Below are 15,734 nucleotides of genomic sequence, written 5' to 3' on the forward strand. Positions count from 1 at the left end.
CTAATCCTGGAGAGAAATGATAGTCCTGAACTAGTGGAAAGGACATGTGAGTAGAGAGAAGAAAAGGGAAGTAAGAAATGTTATATCTAGATTTTGTTATGGGCCAGAACTTGAAACAAGGTGCTAAGTCACTGGAATTAATAAACAATGCTTATGTATTTAGTTCACATCTTTAGAGTTCACACCTTTAAGAGAATTCACACATTAGTTCACACATTAGAGTTCACACCTTTAGAGAGCATATATAAGCTAGGAGCCTCAACTAGGATTGACTTTGGGAGATTCACAAGTCACAGAAGTCCACAAGTCCACTCTCTCAGAGGCAGAGTCAGATTCATTCCATCTTCCACTTTTGTGCTGGCTGGAGATTCAGAGGAAGAGAGAGTGAAGCTGGAAGAAGCAAAGGACTAGCAACAAGAGCTCTCGGAACCAAGGAGGGAGATAGGCCTCTAAGAAAGCTAACTGGGCTATTTTGAAGGAGACAATAAAGAATTTGGACTTTAATACCTGGCTGCATTTGGGGTGATTACACTGAACTGAAATTAAAGCTGCCTCCACAAGTCCCCCAAGAAATCTGCTCCCAGAGAACTTTATATTTTAGAGAAGAGAATATTACATTACCCGCAGGATGGCAGGTACCGATCTAGTCGCTGGGGAGGCGGTGGTGGACACCCTGCCTTACTTCGATTAGGGTTATGGAGCTCCTGGACTGTGGGAGGCTGCTGCTGCTTTGGTAGAGGAAGAAACGCATAGGTACCAGCCTACCAAGAACTATCTGAGCTATCTACCGGCCCTGGATTACTCAGCCTTTGAGAAATGAATTTGAAAGATTGGCTGCCCAACAACCAATTGATTTGCTTAACATGAAACGATATGAACTTCCACCTCCCTCTTCTGGGCAGAAGAATGATATCACTGCATGGCAGGAATGTGTAAACAATTCCATGGCCCAACTGGAGCATCAGGCAGTTCTCATTGAAGACCTTGAGTTATATCACAACATGGTTGCAATGCCTGGAAAATATATAATGAAAATCTAGTTCATATGATTGAACAAGCCCAGAAGGAACTGCAGAAATTAAGAAAACATATTCAGGATTTGAACTGGCAGAGGAAGAACATGCAACTCACTGCTGGATCTAAATTACGAGAAATGGAGTCGACTTGGGTCTCACTCATCAGTAAAAATTATGAGATCGAACGGACTATTGTACAGCTAGAAAATGAAATCTTCCAAATCAAGCAACAGCATGGGGAGGCAAACAAAGAAAACATCCAACAGGATTTCTGGAAAACTGGAGTGTAGGGGGAAGGGAGAGAAAGGGCATCTTAGGAATTCTTAAGGCATCAGGAACTTGAATGATTCTCAAATCATGATAAGAACCTGTTGAGAAAGTGGTAATGACCTGAATTGCCTGTAAATGCTTTAGGAATATGATAGAAACTTAGAAACTGAACAGAATGTGTGAATTATTAGTTCTTTGTAATTATATTTAATTCTTTTTGTTTATTTCTTTGACAAATAAATTTTTACCTTAAAAAAAATATTATAAGACTTGACAAATGTTAGATTTAAATGTCAAATGAAAACTAAGAATCATTATGATTCCATATATTATTATGCTGATTATTATGATGACATGATTATTATTCATTACAAATATTGGTCTACCTGCCATAAGTCTCTTCACAGCCCATCCACCATCACCTGTAAGACTGATCTTCCTAAAACATAGGTCTGAACATATCATTGCTCTGTTTAATAAAGTAGGACATAGGACAAAAGGAACATTTGAAAGATAAACAAATTTGTGAGAAATATGATTACTGTTTGGAACATACTGAATTTGAGTTGTAAACAGGCTATCCAGGGAGAGATGTCTTAATAGATAGCTATTAATACAGCACCTAAGTTCATTTCTAATTAGTCTGAAGGTTGGAACTAGATATAGATTTGAGAGCCACCAGTAAAAAGGTGTTAGTTGAAGATGGAGCAAATGTTACCAAGGGGATAAAGAGACAAAGGTCAAGAATAGACCAAGGTTCTCACTAGCATTATATGTGCAGCTGAACAAAATGAGGGAAGTTAGTATATTTGGGAGATTAAAACCTCAAAGAGTGCAAACCACATTCAACTGGCTAAAAAAAAAAAAATGTCCTATCTTCCTACCTGTCAAAGTGGTTCTTTGTTTGGTGCCCTGTTTCTGACTTCACCAGGGGCCAATCATTGACCGCAGAGCCCTCAGGATAGAGGCAAGGAGGAGAATAGAGATAAAATAATGCTGCTTTATTTCTAGGTCTAATCCAGCCTTCTAGAAGAGCCTACAGGGGGTTAAACAGTTGGCATTTACACAGGGATATAAATTCCATGATCTACCAAAGAAAATTTCTCCTAGAATTCCCTCTTCTTACAGTCCTCTTTAGTTAACTAATTAGTAAGAAGAAATAATGTCTTAGTAGCTATTTTTTTTTCCATTTTAAGGTTATTTTCCAGTTTTATTAGCTATAGTTTATTGCTGTTCAGTACACAGGGCCCAAGGCATTGGACAGAGCTGGTGTTTTTTTCCAATAAATTATTCTTTATGGCTCAAATCTGAACTATTAAAGAAATAAATTCATAATAACTAGGTTGACAAAATCTGCAGCTGAGCAGTGCAATAGTAATCATCTGTATCTGCATTTCAGGATCCTCTTAGCTTGGGAAAACGGGTCCCCAGATATTAGTGACTGAAAACCTGTGGCATTGAAAATGCCATTGCCCTCATAACTCAGGACAGATTCTGAGTGGGATGGCCCAAGGCAAAATTTTGTTTTAGCACTCCCACCCCACCCACATCTCCTCAATCAATGTCACTGAACCTCTTCTTTCACTTTCTCTCCCTCCCTAGATCAGCAAAAACAACCCATTCCTGCTCAGCGTTGCTAGGAATTTAATTGATGATTAAAACATTATGTGACAAAGAGAATTTCAACCACAAACCCTCCCCTCAAAGAGAGATTTGAATTCTTGTAGACAACATGTTTTATGACTCCAAAGAGTGAAACTAGAATGATAAAAATGGCAGATGGTGGGATTAAAATTCTAGGATTCCCTTTGTGCTTTCCCCTAGGATCATACCAGCCTTCTGTGCCTACTCAAAAAGTCAGCCCACGTGTCACTGCAAACCCTTAATAAGTTCTTAATAGTTGTCTATTACTTCCTAATGTTAAGGACTAGAGATTATCTTTTTAGGAGAATGGGAACACTTTAGATGCTTGAAAAAGTAACTGACCTTGTAGACAGTTTACCGGACTTAAAAATCAGAAGACCTGAGTTTGAATTCTACCTCAGATCCTTATTAAACTCTATAACATTGAGTAAATCACTTCACCTCAGGTTCTTCATCTGTAAAATGGGGATGACAACAGGATCTACTTTAGAAGATTGTGTCAAGGATTTATTATATTATATGTGAAGCCCTATATCATATAAATCACTATTGAAATGTTAGCTATTATTATTAAAACCATTAATTTACCTTTTGGGGCAGCTAAGTGGGGCAAGCACTGGACTTGGAATCAAGTAGACTCACCATTCTGAGTTCAAATCTGGCCTCAGACATTTACTTACAGGCAAATCACTTGACCCTGTTTGTCTCGGTTTCCTCATCTGTAAAAGAAGTTGGAGAAAGAAACAACCAAAAAAATCACTTCCAAATGGGATCGCAAAGAATCAGACACTCCTAAACAACAACATACACACATATATACATATTCTCCAGTGAAAATACTATTCTAGCCTTCCCATAGCTCAAGCCAGATTGCACTAGCAAACTCCCAGAACCCACTTTGCATTAAAAATATTGACACATTATGTATTTCCTGAATGTATTACAGAGATAACTAACTGAATTTATCAGAGAGCAACAGAAAATTTATACATGAAGAGTTAGAAATTTAGTCTCCTGGATATTGGTATGGGCTACAGTAGCATAATGATTTGGAGACTACTTGCTGCTTTTCCTCACATACAGACTGACTTGTTATCTGTTCTCTACCTCAGCAGAATACCAACTGACCAGCTTCAAAATGATCTGCAATCTCCTGCTTCTAGGAGACCAAATTAAATACTTTGTAATGATAAATGCCACCTTCAGAGGCTGAAAAATTTTCTCAGATACTTTCACTAATTATCAACATTCCTCATGACTATAATATTCTCTGACTTTTCAGCATTGTATCAAAGTGTGATAATTTGCTGCTGACTCATGACCCTTAATGTTAAACACTTTCAGCAGAAAATCTGGATTCACACTGAAACCCAGGAACAAATTTTAAATTTCTCAACAAAAGAATGTCAGAGACTTTGAAACTTTCCAAAAATGCCAATTTTCAAAATGTTTAATAGAGGTTTTAAACTTCTATTAAAACTCTAAAAGAATCTTAAGCATTAATAGCTTAAAACCACATTAAGATTTTTGTTGCTGCTGTTGAATTGTTTCCAACTGTTCTTGAGCCTCTTTGGGATTTTCTTGGCAAAGACACTGGAATAATTTGCCATTTTCTTCTACAAGTCATTTTACAGATGAGGAAACTAAGATTAACAGGGTTAAGTGACTTGCTCAGAGACACACAGTAAGCATTTGAGGTCAGATTTGAACTCACAAAGATGAGCCTTCCTGTTTCCAAGCTCAGCACTCTATCCATTGTGCCACCTAGCTGCCCAATAAGACTTTTAAAACAACTGTTCACATTAAGAGACAGTGTTCCAAAAAGGACTATCATATTTTCTAAAAGTTTCTTGGCTTATTGAACTCTGACCTCAATTCTTATTTTAATTCTTTATGTGATTTGGGAAAGTCACTAGAGTTTATTGAATTGGGAGTGATGGGTGAGGTGAAATATGTGGCATGATCAGACTTGCACTTAAACATCAAATTGACAGGTGAGTCAAATTGGAGAGGGGAAAAAATTTGAAGTTAGTAGATAAACCAAAAGATTATTGGAATAACTTAAATGTGAGATGAAGAAGACCTGCCCCTTATATACAGTAGGATGCTTTCAGTTTCTCTGGGGAGGAAGGGATGGGAAAGGATCTTATAATAAGAAACGTTCCCAATGTAGAAATGGGAGGACTTGACAACTGATTAGATATGGGGTGGAGAGGAGTAGCACCTAAGTTGTGAGCCAGGAAAGTAGGAAAATGGTAGCACCCTGAACAATAAATAATAGGTAAGTTACAAAAAAAAAAAGATTTGGAGAGAGAGAAATAATGGTTTCAATTTGAGACATATTGAGTTTTAGATGTCTCCTGGACATCCAGTACAAGATGTCCAATAGGTAATTGAAGATAAGGGACTGAATTTAGGGCAAGTTAATAGGCATGATTTGGAAGAAGAACTAGTAAAAAAGTGTTCAGACAAATAAGGAATGAGCCAGCATAGAAAAATGTCATGAAAACCTAGAGAAAAGAGAGTGCCAAAAGAAGAAAATAATCAACAGTGTCAGAAGCTGCAAAGAGGGTAAGATGAATGGGAACTGAGAAAAAAATAAGATTTGGCAAACAAGAGATCATTGGTTACTTTGGAAACAGAAGTTTCACTTGAATGAGAAAATAAAAAACCAGACTATAGAGAGTAAAAAAGGGAGGGGGAGGAAAGGAGATACAGTCAAGGATAGACAGCCTTCTTTAAGAAAAAAGATGAGGTATAGGATGATAAGAAGCAAAGCCAAGATGATGGAGTAAGGACAGTAATGCAGTCAGACTCTCCCAATATTCCCAAACAGCTTTAAAATAATGTCTCAAACTCAGTTTTGGAGTGACAAAGAAAAGAGAAGATCTGTTTGAGACATTTCATTTCCCTAGCCTAAGACAATTTAGGAGTTTAGCAAGAGAAGTCTGTGATTCTGTTGTGGTGAGTAACTTGGAGCACACACAATGGCAGCAGGAGTTGTGGACTTTGGAAGCAAGCACAAGAGCAGCAGCAGCTTCAGGAGTTCTCAATACAGAAATAGTAAGGGGATCTGTCAGAAAGATCTACAGAGGGTCCCAGTGCTGGCAATGGATATAGCTGGCTCTTATTGATACCTCTATTCCTCAGTTCCTAGAATCTCAGTTCTAGGAAAAGAAATGAGAGTGATACAAGAAAGTTATGAAAAAAAAATTAACATATCCAGAAAAAGAACTGGTGGAGCCTGAATGCAAATTTAAAATATTTTTTCTTTATTTTTCTTAGAGTTGTTTTTTTTTGGGAGGGGGGCATTATGTTTTCTTTCACAGTATGACTTTCTTGGGGAAAAAAAAGTAAATTAAAATAATTCTGAGGTTTCACCTCACACCCTTGGAAACTGATAAGGATGACAAAACTTAAGTCATTGTTGGGAAGGATTTTTGAAGATAGACATACTATCATTCTCTTGGTGAATCTATGTTACATACATATTTGGAATTATGTAAGCAAAGTGGCTAGCTAAATTGTCTCTACTTTTAAGCTAATGATTTTTCTCCTGGGCTTATATTCCAAGATAATATAAAAAAGATACAAGAGTCTAATATATGTCAAAATATGTGTTCATGGTGGTAAAAAAAAAAATTATAAACCAAATATATCCATCAATTTGGAAGTGACTGGAAAAATGTGGCAATACTATTATCCAATTAGAAATAACTAGGAGGAATCAAAAGAAATGTGGAAAGTTTTGTGTGAACTGATGAAGTGAAGTAATCAGAACCAAAAATAAATAAACAATGACTATTCATATGTAAATGAAAGGACCATTAAATAGAAGGCAAACTCTGAGTGAATGAACAAATGCAAAAGCATTTATTCATCACTTTCTTTATTAAATACTACTATACTAAGTGCTAGAAATACAAATATTAAAGTAAGGAGTTTCCATTGCAATAGGGAAAACAACATAAATAAGGAATAATGGCCAAGAATGGATATTTTGGTTTAAGAAAGCTCTGGGGGTTTATAAACCCCCCATTTATACCATTTATAAACAGTGATGGTAAGAAACAAGCAGTTGATTTCAAAAACAATGGCAGATCTAATTTGATTACAATTCCTAAAACAAGAGATAGATGGATAGGAGGGAGCAGAGGAAAGAATGCTAACTGTACTGCAGAAGGACAAAAAAAAAAAAAAAAAAAAACAATTAGCAAGCTTGGTAAAGAAGTATAAGTCTTAAGCAGTTCAGAATATAGGTGGTTTAGATCCTCCCCAGAATGATCTCTGGAGGTCCCATTTGTGGTAATAGCCTCAGGAAGAGAAATGGTAGCCAAAGTAAAGAAATATGGTCCCAAAGAGTTCAGAGCTGAATAACTGGAAAACCACCAAAGGTCCCCAGAACAGAATGAAGCATCCTTTGTCCTTCATAGCAAAGAAATGGGGAACTACTAGGACAGACTTCTACAAATAATATCAGCTGCAATCACAGAATCAGGCATTTCTTTTTAGTTGTTATTTTTCATTTTGAAGAAAAACTCGGTATGGGAAGGAACTATTTGGTTTTTTCCCAAAACTTGCTTATATAAAGTCAAAATGCCTTAATAAAAGGTTTTCTGCTTGTTTGTCTGAAGAAGGCAACAAGGAGACAGTACAAGAGGAAAGCATTAGAGTTGGAATTAAAAGACCTACGATCAAGGCTTGCTCAGATCTTTGAAGCCTCATTTTACTGACTTGTACAATGAGGGTGCTGGTTTCATTGATCTTTGAAGTTGCACTGAATCCTAATATTGTGATCCTATGAACAATCCTGACATGTTCCATATGCAATTTGGAGAAATATGCACTGGAGATGTTTTGCTATAGGAAACCAGCTACTCTTTACTTGATCTTCTTCCTTGTTTTACATCTTTGCCCCTCCTTGGCTAATTTAACTTATAATGTAAAAGCAGGTGACAAGAAAAATATCATGAACCTACTTGCTCTTAGAATCAGTACTGGAAAAAAAAAAAGGATTGGTGTCCCCATTTTGCAGCGGCCTCTCCATCCCTACTGCCTAAAAGCACTTTCACATATATCAAGGGAAACAGGCATTATTTCTTCCCTTCCAAGGTAGACAGAATGACATAGTGTAAAAAGCAATGGTTTTGCAGTTAGTGAATTTGACAGCTTTTCTACTTATATAACCCTGAGCAAATCACTTCATCTCTCTCGATTTATTTTCTCATCTACATAATGAGGGATTGAACAAGATAATGTCTGAGGTCCATTCCAGCTCAGCTCAAAATCCTATTATCTATTTTATTCTTTAAGTATAGTTGTTTTTAAACATTATTTTTTTAAAAAAAAAAGTTTTAAATTCCCTCCCTTCCCCTCATTCACTGATTGAAAAGGTAGAGCAATTGTAGACACTATTTTATTAATTTCTAAAATTAATTTTGATTAATTTTTTAAAAAATTAAAGGTCTCAGTACAATCAGTCTTAGAACCTTGGTTAGAATCCAAATGTCTTAAGACTCAAAGCTTACAGCTTTCCTTTTGAAGGCTACAATTTCTCTAGGCTTTTTTTTAATTTAACGAACATCTTTTGATATAGCAAATGTGCAAGTTTCTGTGGAATATTTTTATTTGGGGCTTTTCATTCTTGGTTCTTTGTTCTGAAATTTTCCCTTTGACTGGGATGTATGTAACAGACTCCATGAGTCTATAACAGTATGTATGTAACTGTATGTATGTAACAGGCTCCATGAGTCTGTAACATTATGTAACAGACTTTCCATGAGATTTTTGAAAAGACAAACAGGTCTAGAGAGGCTAAATAATTTCTGGCCAAGGTTACATGACTGCTCTGAGACACAACTAGGATATCTGTCCTTGTGACTAATCATCAAAAGCATTCATTAAATCTCTTGGGTGCACAACCCCATGATGGAGACCTATACAAATGGGCAGCTTTGTGTGATGACTGAATCCAGTGAATGGCAAAAGCCACTTCCCCATTATTTCAAGGGAAAAGCAAAAGACAAAGGAGAAAAGTTAAGAATAAAGGACACTTATTATAACCACTGTCCATATTTGTGTCCCAGTTTACCAGGTTCATTTTTAGTCTACTAATATGGATATTCCAAAAAATGGTAACATTGTCTTTGAGGAATAATTTTTCTTCTGGATAGAAAGATCTTTTTTTAAAACAAAAAAAAATTTTTATTAAATTTAGACCATAGGATATATCCTGTTTTAAGCCTTAGCTTCCATGGCTATATGTTTCAGTGCTAAAATAAGCCTTATTGATCATCTAAGCTAAACCTCTTATTTTACAGATGAAGAAACTAAACTCCAGAAAGATCAAAGGATCATAGACTTAGAGTCATAAGCAGGGATGTCCTAATAGATGTTTAACATTCAACTCTCCTCAGGTTGGGGGAGAGGGAGGGCCAGTGGGAAATGTATATACCACATATTTATAAATTTAATCAGCATTATTAATTCTCTCTTTGTCTTTCTTAAATCTGGACAATCACACACACACACACAAACGAAGTCCAGATTTGTAGTTTTTGCTGATTTCTGAGGTATAAAAGCTCACACTGAAAATGTAACAATTAGATCTCATGAACTGATACAAGCTGATTCTAGCACATGCTGAATGGGAAGGGATCTAGTCCCTTCATCTAGTCCAAATATATCATTTAACAGATGAGGAAATTGAAGCCTAGAAGGGTGAAGTGTTAGGCCTGTATCAAATAGGTAGCAAATGAAAAGGTCCATGAATGATAGGAAGAGCCTTGAATTAGTAATGAAATAGTCTGGTTAAGCATAGTTACTAGGAAAGCAATTACAATCATCTCCTAATGAAGCACCCTCCTGTTCACATTTCCTCTTCTGTTTCTGCTGACCTTCAGCAGTGTCTCCAGGGGAGCTCCAGACTGACTTCAGCAATTATCTGAGAAGATGGAAAAGCTGCTTCCAAGTGGGATGCTCATAATAGATCCTTTGTAGCAGATACACAGTTATAACAACAACAATAACCAAGAAACAATTTTTAAAAGTTATTGGATTTCTGGGATCTATTTTCAGCATCTCTAGTGGAATTGTTCTAATGAGAAAATGGACTCCCTGTACTTTGAAGCTCCCCTGCTAATTTGAAGTTAGTCATGATGAAATCCATCCTGGTTCTCTTATAATCACTTCAGAGTATGCCCTATGTTTAAATAATTCCTGATGAGAAAAAAAGAAGTTGAACATTTCCCTCCAAATCTGGAAATAAAATGAAGTAAGATTACCTCTTCTGAGTATTTGGAGTTTGGGATTTGGATTTGGATTTGGAATCAGAAAATCTGTACTCATAGGTCAGAGGATTTAACTGGAATTGACCTTGTTGATCACCTCTAGTATGGGTTGATTAAGGGAAAGAACACTAGACTTGGAGTTTGAAGAACTGGGTTCAAATTCCAGATCTGTTATTTACTCCTCATCCTTACCTGTTCCTCACTTACCAGACAAGAAAACTGAAACTTTATGTCACCCAGCCAGTAAGTGGGGGATCCAGAACTTCTGGATCCCAGCCTAGCACTTTGGCACAAACCTGCCACTTGACTTAGATACTTGTATGCACCAAGAATCTCATCAAGGTGTGTATTTTGCCCATTAATGCAAACAGAAATCTCTCTCTGTTTTTCCATTCTGTGGAACTCTTCTCTGTGTCCATATATCCTCCATCAGAGAAGCAAGTTAGCCTGCTAGAAGTCTTCATCTGTTCCTTTTAAAGTTCCAAACTTCAAAAAAAAAAATAAAATAAAATTCCAAACTTCAGCGAAACACTCAGCTTAACTTTTTCCTTGACTGGCCCACCCCCTTTTCTCCTCATACAAGTCCTTGAAGGTATTTTTAATACTATTCCTTACAATTGTTAAAAGGTTGGATTAAAATTCTGCCTGTGACATTTAATAGCTATGTGATTATGGGTAGGTCATTTAACCTCACTGTGCCTCAGTTCCCTCAATAGTAAGATGGAAATAACACTAACAGTATCTACCTGACAGGATTGTTGTGAGGATCATATGAGACAGTGTATGTAAGGGACTTGCAAAATTTAAAGTGGCTATTTAAATGCCAATTACTATGAAAATGATCATTGATAAAAGACTTTTACCTATTTCAATTTTCTATACATTTTAATATTGTCTTTCAGGCCAACTATGGTCCAAGATAATAATGATTTTCTATGATTCACAGTCATATGACATCATTGGGAGAATAATGGAGTGGACTTTTTGGAACACTGAGCATGCTCGGTTTCATTGAAATCACTCAGGTTTCCCAGCTGTGATCCAGTCCCATCTCTCCCTCCTACTAAATTCTAAGCCTAATTCACTGTCCATTTGCAGCATTTCTCTCCCTGCTAACCAAAAAGAAAACCCAGCCTTCTGCTGATCTTATGTTCAAACAAGGAGCCCTTTCAGTAACCATATATACTTACAATATCGTCAAGCTAAACATTAGAGTCCTCATTTCAGTTGTTAGTTATCATTTTCTTAGGGTTAAGGCTCAGCTGCATGATACAGTAAATGTATCTCTGGGCCTGGAATCAGGAAAACCCAAGTTCAGATCCAGCCTCAGACACTTACTAGCTGTGTGATGCTGGGCAAGTCACTTAACCCTATTTCTTTAGCCTCTTTTGTCTGTAAAAAGAGCTGGCAAAGGAAAAGTCAAACCAGTCCAGTATATCTGCCAAGAAAATCCCAAATAGGGTTAAATGTAGTTTAAAACTGGGCAGTATTTGGGTCTCAACCAGATTTAGGTGGAATTCTTTTCTCCATTACAAATCAAACTCACTTTCAATTTGTGGATTATACCAACTTATTTGTAAGGGATGTGGGACGGAATGTATATTTGAGTAGAGAATTTTCAGGAATGATATATACAAGGTATAAGCATGAATGAAAATTGTGTATTTAAACAAGGGAGAAAAATAATTAAATTCAAATCAACAAAAAATTATAAAGTATCTATTATGTGCATGGCATCATATTAGACACTAGGGAAAGAGTCATTTCATTTGGATAAAAAACATACAGTTACAGCTCTATTCACACTCTAAAGAATACAAAAATTGTGAAAAGCCAGGAATTACTCTTTGGTTTGAATTAGCAACACCACTACAACCTGAGAGCAATTAGATTTAACATTTGGACTTTCATGCTCTGTTTCAGGCAAATGACTAGTCAGCAAACTCCAGGTTGCAGGAGGAGCCTTACTTCTAATTGGGAAGTGCTTTAAGGAGCTAGTGTGCATGTGGAACCAGAAGACACTGATGGACACAGCAATTGATTCTGCAGGACAGTTGCTACTTTCATCATTACTGAACTGCAGATCTCTGGAATCAGGCTGCTTGTCAGCTGTGAGCAGGAGAGTGGGAAGCTTTCATGGGCTTAATTAGATATGTCCCACCTTTTTAAAAAGAGACAAAAAGAAAGATGAGTTGAGGAACATCAAGCTACTCTTCAGATGGTTATGCAACACAGCTTAAAGAGAAGTCCATCAGGTCAGAACCAAATACAGTTTCTTTCAAAGTTGGTTCCAGAGAGGAGGGTTCTGGGAAGATGGTGGAGTAGGTTGGTTAATTTCCCACAAATAGAACAAATTTGTGCCTCAAGGTGAACACAGACTGGAAAAAAAAAAATCCTAAAGAACACAGCAGGGGTCTTCCTGATAAAACTTGAGAAGATCCAAACAAAAATCCCAGACTGGAGATTAAGCAGTTTGAAGTGCAAACACCTCAAGCTAGCTCCTCAGAAAGAACAAATGGGGACCCCCAGGGCTAGCTGTAGCCTCATCAAAAACCACAGAGACTTTCACTTTTTGTACTGTTCATCAAGTCGGGGTTGGAGTCCTGAAGATCAGGGAGTCCTGAAGATTGGGAACCTTAGGCCCCACTGCCCTGCTGAGATGTATCCCTGAGTGAGAAGGATCCAGCATACTGGTAAGTGCCAAATCAGCAGATCATGGATGCTGCTGACTGTGGACACTTGCTGGAGGGTGGTGCTCTTGGTTTGGGGTTCCTGATCAGAAGGGAGAGCTGAAGAGAATCTTGAAGTACCATCCTCCCACCCCTCAATTAGAAGTGCTTACACAAATACCTCTTATTTTTTAAAAAAATGAACTGGCAAAGAAGAAAGAATCCCATCATTGCAACATATTATGGAAACAAGGAAGACAGATTCATCTTCAAAGGTCACTTTAGTAAAATTTTAAAAAAAAATTAAAAAGTTTCTACCCCAAAAAGTAACATGAAACTGTTCCCTGATCAGAGAGAATTTATAGAAGAACTCAAAAACAAAAGTTTAAAAATCAAATGAGAGAAATTGAGGAAAAACTAAAAAGAAAAATAAAAAGAAAGAAAAACAAGAAGCTTATGAAAAAAAGTTAACCAAATATGTAGTCATTCATTAATTAATCTCCTTAATAGATTTTCCTTCCTCTTTTGCTCCCAATTAAGTTCAGAATAGAACCAGGAATCTCAGCTCTGAAGTTTTCTCATTTTCTCACACAGCTTACAGGTCAAAGATCCTACAATAACAAGCCTTAATCATCTGTGGGTATAAAAACTGATCTCAAGGTCAACAAGCAGTTTTGTCAGGCACTGTGCTAGGCAATAGGGATAGTAATACAAAAAAAATGAAAATGTCCTAGTCTCAAAAAGCTTGCATTGAAAAGCACTTTCCTCAACACAACTCTGTGAGGTAGATGGCACAGAGTTGCCTAGAAACCCATGAACTCATGGACTGTGGCTGGATGGGGGGAAGGGCACTCTACCCTTGGGTCTCCAAATCTCTCTACGCCTAAGAGAGTTGACCCTGCACATCAAAACCAGTTAACTGAGGAAGTCTGAGGAAGAGGAATCACTTCTTTAATATATCCATGGAGAGCTAGCACTGCAGATATTTTACCATACAGTACAAATGACTAAGACCTACAGCCTCTGTCTCTTTCTCCTTCTTTCATCTCCCTCCCTCTTCTCCTTTTCCTTTTATTGTTCTCTCTTCTCTCTCAATCGCTTCTAATGAGGCTAGCAAAAGCTCCATAAAGTCACAATGCCATATTCCTAATGAAATTGTTTTAAAAAAATCATGTCAATTGATTGATAGACCAAGATACTCTGAAGCCATCATTATATCAATCATTTCTCTGTCTTCAAAAAGGACCTCTCATTATATTCATCTGAGGGCTAGTTCTCTCATAAATCTTCCTAACACTAAGAAACTATATTTCCTCACAAGATGATTTCATCCTTTCCCCCTTATACAGATAGTTTCTTTCTGTCGCCTTTTATCAATCAGATTGTTCACATATGAAAAAGGAAGTATCTTACATATACTTTAAAGATTTTTAGAATGATGTTTTGCCTGGGATAGTTTTACAGCAATAAGCTACTGTCATGTGAAGCCATGTTTATCCTTTGTTAGTGCCATGAGGATTACTTATGTATTATTGTTTCTATTTTATAGATGAAAAACTTGAACTTAGAGACTTATCCATCAAGGTCACGCAGCAAGTAAAAAGCCAAGCTATAATTCATACTTGAGCGATCTGACTCCAAGGTTAATAGTGCTCTTTCCTCCGTATCACACAGCCTTTCTTACAATTCCTACAGTATTACCCACTAGTTACATGTAGCCTTCTCTAATTGCAAACAATTGTTCTAGTAGGAGGAAATACTCTATTGAGTGCTAAGCTTGCAAACTAAATATAGAAAATATTGAATTCCATCTAGTTATCAGAGACAGGGTTGGAGGCTCTGTCTTTGATTTAGAACAATTGAGTAGAATAGTGTGAGAATTTCAGGAGGCTATGTGGAGATATCCAAAATCTCCTTCTGGTAGGAACTCTTTCAGTGTTAATTATCTTTATTATGATTGCTACCCTGTGCTAGAATCTCTCAGTGAATCTCTCTGGATATATTTAATTGACTTTTCACAGGGGAATTCCATTCTTCACCATTACTAGATTTCCCAGACCCCAAAGTCACATAGCTGGTAAGTGGCAGAACACAGTTTCAATAACTTCTAACATTAAGGAAAATGTGAACTTTGTTTAATGAAATCCCTTGGCTTCTACTGAAGAAATTTCAGACATCAGCAAAGTGGTGAAAAACTGGGGCAGAGGAGACAAAGCCAATATAATAGAGTAGTAGGAAGTACAGTAAGCTCTCTTCTTCCCCCCCAAAAAAACAAAACAAAATAATTACTCCTAACAGATTTATAATTTATTAATATATAAAGAAGATAGACTTTACTCTAAAATGGAGAAATAATACATATGTCCTTTCTGAATCCTATTATCATTAAAGGTCATGGAAGGAATATAATTAGATAGAGAGCATGAGAATTGTTCTATTATGTCTTAAAATCTTTTTTTTTAAAGCAGAAGATAGGGAAAGAGGAATATATTATGGTTAGGAGTTTTTATTGAAAAAATCTAATTTAAAAACTAAACTGGGACAAGGGAACCCTTTGAAATAATTTTTATTTTATTGCTGAGGCAATTGGGGTTAAGTGACTTGCCCAGGGTCACACAGCTAGGACATGTTAAGTGTCAGATCAGATTTGAACTCAGGTCCTCCTAACTTCAGGGCTGGTACTCTATCCACTGCACCTCTGCAACCCACTTCTTGAAATCATATTACTCAAAAGGTGACTTTGGAAAACTGAGTGACATAAGAGATAGAACAACAAACCTTGTTTTTAAATTTGACTTCAAATACTAGCTGTGTGAATCTGGGTGTATCTCTTAACTTCTGTTTGT

The 15,734-nt window shown here is 36.7% G+C and overlaps 1 pseudogene; it reads left to right on the forward strand.

The window, feature by feature from the left end:
- Window positions 1-628: 628 nt before the first annotated feature.
- LOC100928174 lies at window positions 629-1,326 on the forward strand (annotated as a pseudogene).
- The last annotated feature ends 14,408 nt before the right edge of the window (window positions 1,327-15,734 follow it).

This window comes from Sarcophilus harrisii, chromosome 1, assembly GCF_902635505.1.
Source record: "Sarcophilus harrisii chromosome 1, mSarHar1.11, whole genome shotgun sequence".
NCBI lineage: Eukaryota > Metazoa > Chordata > Mammalia > Dasyuromorphia > Dasyuridae > Sarcophilus > Sarcophilus harrisii.